Source organism: Herpailurus yagouaroundi, unplaced genomic scaffold (genome assembly GCF_014898765.1).
Source record: "Herpailurus yagouaroundi ecotype Mexico unplaced genomic scaffold, PumYag 182, whole genome shotgun sequence".
Classification (NCBI taxonomy): Eukaryota; Metazoa; Chordata; class Mammalia; order Carnivora; family Felidae; genus Herpailurus; species Herpailurus yagouaroundi.
Genome location: NW_024412413.1, coordinates 818276 through 822697, shown reverse-complemented (window position 1 = coordinate 822697; position 4422 = coordinate 818276). Strand labels below are relative to the sequence as shown.

Sequence of the window (4422 nt, the reverse complement as noted above, 5' to 3'; positions counted from 1 at the left end):
CTCCTCCACGCCTCTGACTGGCCAGCTGGGCCGCTTGCCCACGGGCCCCCTCCGCCACTGTCATCGTCCACTTGTGCCCACATACGGTGCCAGCCGTCCCTGGACCGTGACGGAGCTTCTCCTCCTCCCCCGCTGGTCACAGGAGTTCCTGGGAGGCCGCACGTGGGAGCGGTGGGACTGACGAAGGGGCAGGGGCCGCCCACGGGCGTCACACGGGTGGAGCCCACGCAGGTCCGGACCACCCGTGCCTGCAGCGTGCCACTGACCTGTGGCCTTGCCACGTCTCACCCCACGTGCCCGACCTCTTGACAGGGCAGGTCTGAGAAAGCCAGCGCCGACTAGCCCGCCGCGGTCCCGTGCCAGGCGGGCCACTTAGGCCCGGAGCCAGGCCCCTTCTGCCGGAGACACCAGCCGCCCTGGAGCCCCTTAGCTCAACGCAGCGGGCCCCGCGCAGCGCTGGCCTTCCGCGGCACTGGCACTGGAGCACAATTCAGGGGTGCACACCGCTCCGGCACCCCGAAGCCCCCAGGTCTGCGCTCCCCGTCCTCTGCCCGAGGGGGCCCCGTGCGCCTCAGGCCCCTGACCTCTCCCCGGAGAGCGCGTGTCCTGCGAAGACCTCGCTGTGCTGATTCACAGGGTTGTCGATCCGGGGGACAGGTGTGCTGGGCCGGGGACCCTGGGCAGGAGAGTCACGGTGGCGGGGGGACCACACGGTCTCTCCGAAAACGGTTTTGGATTCCCTTCCTCATCGGGACGGAGGGCGGTGCGGCCCAGTGTTTCCAGCTGTCCTCCCGGAGCCGCCACCACCGGCCTCTGGCCGCGGTCAGACTGGCGGGTGTAGACATGTGGCAGCACCAGCCTGCACCCGGCAGTCTTTAACCGCGTCACTGCCCGCGAAGTCCTGCTGTTTCTGACTATCTGGGTCGGGGGCAGTTGTGGACGCTTCCGTGGGGCTTGTCCCTCACGGTGGCCAAGGGAACGAGGCTGGCCACCAAGTATGTCCACTCCACCTGTCCATTCTGGGCGTGGGGAAACGGCCATCAGGTGCCCGTGTAGACAAAGGCAGGGACCAGACCCCGGCCACAATCACATTTGAGCCCCTGACCCTAACAGGGGAGCCACGGCGACGCTTCGGGCCTCAGGTTACTGGCGTCAGCTGGAACCTCGTGTCCACAGCCCTCAAATGCTCGGGCGTGTCCCCTCCCCTGTGTTCAGTTACGGGGTCACGGGAAGGCCTGGCACCCTCCCCGGGGCGCAGACTTACCTGATGTTGCGAAGTCTGCTTCCCGAGGACCCGGCCCCCTTTTATTCTCTGGGTTCTGGGTCTGAAATCTGCCGTAAGCCTGGAAACTGGGCAAAGAACCTTTCACTGGGACCTCCTGGCCGGGCACCCTCGATCTCTTCTCTTTGGACGCCTGTCCAGTCTCCAAGAACACTGTGTTCACCACAACCTCGGCCCCTCAGGCCCCGGCCCAGCTCCACCTGCGTCCACCTAGCCCCTGGTGGCCGGGCGCCATCATCCCTGTCACTGTCCATTCTGCGACAGCCGCTCCCCGTTAGCAGACCCTGCCGGGAGCCGCCACTGACCTCCCCACAGAGCCGGTGCCTCTCCGAGTGTGCTCCTGACGGCTGGGCTGCACGGTGTATCCTCCAGGCCACCTGAGGAGCCCACCCCCTGCCGCCCGGCCCCTTCCCAACATCCGCTGTGGCCCTCGTGACGGTCTGCCCTTTTCAAAAGCACCTCTCACGCTTCTAACCGTCTTCACGGCGCCGTGACCTCACCACCTTCTGGGTCCGAGTCCCAGACCTCAGGAAAGCCCCCACAGTCAATGAGCTCCCCTTAACCTGCCCGGGATGAGGTCCTGGGTCCTGAGACCCGAATCCCCTCTGCCCTGCACTGGGCCACCATGTCCCCAACAGGTTATGTCACTACTTAGCTCCGAGAGGGACACAAACAGGTCCTGGGGGTGTGATATTCCTGTTTTCTTCAAGGAAGTCTTCCTATAAAGGCACGGGCCACTTGTATAGGCCCAAGGACGGGGGGGTTTGGGGATCACCCCCTGTGCGCCATTCCCTGCAGCCAGCGCCTTCACGGGAGCACAGCACACCTGCCAGGCTGGGTTCCACCCTCATGGGAGCCAGATCCTCTGACCACTGGGTCCCCCCAGGCCCCCCACGACATGTGACCCTTTCCCAGAGTGACAGGGGACAACACCATTAACCCATACTCTCGACCACCGGACTCTGCCCAGCGAGTGCGGCCCCCTCCCACACCACGGTGACAGTTGTGACCACTGGTGTTCCGACTGTGCAGAACGAGCCGGGTCCTCCTGTCCCTGCGGTGACCGTCCTGGACTGCCCTGGCTCTGTCCGCCTGCACTTGTTCCCAGAAGGGCAGTCGGTCCTCAGCTGATCCCCTGGGAAGTGTCTGCACTGTGACTCGGGGGCCAGCCTTGGATCCCCAACGGAGGGACTGTTCGCTGGGGAAGAGCATGGCCATGGTCATGCCCACAGGGGCCAAGGTGAGGCCCCAACAGCCAAGGACAGGCCCTTCCTTCCCACTCCCCAGTGGCCGGCCACAAATCCCGGCACCGGCCTGACGCTGCGCCTCCTGCCGGCGCCCGTGTGCAGACCACCTCCCACCCACGCCTGCCCCTCCTGTGCCGCAGCACCTGCCTGGCCTCCCTCATCCCCATCCCCAACTGCACCCACCCACGGTCCCCAGCCCCACTCCTCCTGCCCACTCTCTGTGTGGGCTCTTGGCAGAAGGGCAGGGACCACCCCCAGCAGCCCCCAACCAAAGACTGCCCCTCCCCACACCCCACCACCCCTCTCAGCCCAGGGCCACCCTCTGTGGGTCATCCTCTCCCCAGCCCCTCGCGACCTGCCCGGGTCCCGGACGAGGATGGACTCCTGAGGACCCCTCCCCAGGCACTGCTCGCAGCTCATACATGCTCCCACCCCCACCGCCTTCCCAGACCCCACCGGGTCTGCCCTCTGACCCCTGCGGCACTGCTGGCCTCACTCGGGCTGTGGGTGTCAGGGCCCTGGAGACAGGCAGGCCTGGGGGGGGGGGGGGGGGGGGGGCCCCCGCTGCGAGCCGGGCGCGGGGGGATGCGGGGGCCGGGGGGGGGGGGTGACACCCGGTGTGGTCATTCTCTTTGCTCTACTGGTCACCAAATTCATCTTCCCTGGGGTGGGAGCAGGTCAGGGATATGGGGAGGGGCACTGGAGCCCAGGGCAGGCGTAGGGCAGAGGCTTCAGTCCTACAGGGGGCGATGGCGGAAGAAGCCTCTGCTTGGAGTTGGGTGGGATCAGCCTCCAGTCTCTTCAGGGACAGGCTGCCATTCGGGACACGTGTCCCCCTCCCAGTCCAGGGGCCCCTCAAAGCCTCCATTGTGGCTGGGATCATCCCAGACGCCAGGCTGGCTGGCTGGCTCCACACCAGTGAGGGGCAGCCGCCGGGTTTGTGCTGGTGAGCCGGTGTGGACTGTGGGACCCCTAGCCTTCCAGAAACCCCTCCTCCCAGACCGAGTGGGCTCCTTTTCAGGACCCAAGTTTCCAGGTGACGTCATCACGCTGGGCCTGGGCAGCTAGCGCGGGTTCCTCTCCTGTCGGCCTGGCAACCCCCACCTCTCACCACCAAACAGCTGGCCAGGGCCAGGGCCAGGGCCACCACCTGCAGCGGGGAAGGGTCTGGGGGTGGGGGGTGGTGATGTCTTGGGGGGGCTGCACTGAAATAGATGGAGGAAGGGCCGGGAAAGGTTATCCAACCTGGTCTGCCACTCAACTCTGCAGGCCCAGGGCGCTCATGGCGGGGTCCAGGGCAGCCCCCCGCAGCCCTGAGGACCACAGAGCAGCCACTCAGCCACCTCCCCATTCTCCCTCCTGCCCTGTCCCGGGGCGGGGAGGCCGCGGGGCCCAGCAGCCCCGCCGTGGTGGGGAGCGGGAACCCTCCAGACGGCGCCCAACCTCTGGGCACCTCAGGCTCCCAGGAGACCCCGTCGTGCAGAGAGAAATTCAGGGTCCCTCGCCCCGCTCTGGTCCCTCTGCCCTCCTCCAGGCCTCCGCCCTGCCCCCATCCGGGCCCCGCGCCCCCACCAGACCCCCCCCTTCCCTTCCCCTCTGGGCCCCTGCCCTGCCTCCGGGTCCCCTCCCCTTTCCCCCGGGGCCCCGCCCCATCTGCAGATCGCCCCCCTTCCCCTCGGGGCCCCCGCTCCCCGCCCCCACTCCGGCCCCCCCCTCCCCCCCCTCCGCCCCGCCGACCCGCGCCGGCCCCCGCCCCCGTCCGGGCCCCGCGGGGCGGGCTGGAGCTGCGGGCGGGAACGGGGCGGGGCCCTGCCGGGAAGGGGCGGTGCCGGAAGCGTCTTCGGGCTTCCCCCGCGGGCGGGGCGAGGCGGGGGGGGGGGCCCGGGGGGGGGG

At 68.3% G+C, this 4422-nt stretch overlaps 1 long non-coding RNA gene across 1 annotated transcript; it reads right to left on the bottom strand.

Annotated features, from left to right (window-relative positions):
* On the bottom strand, positions 1-2601 carry LOC121040135 (uncharacterized). Its single transcript, XR_005795131.1, has 2 exons — positions 1588-2601; positions 1-1350 (listed from the first exon to the last, which is right to left on the bottom strand). It is a non-coding gene; the product is annotated as an uncharacterized LOC121040135 (long non-coding RNA).
* Positions 2602-4422: the final 1821 nt, after the last annotated feature.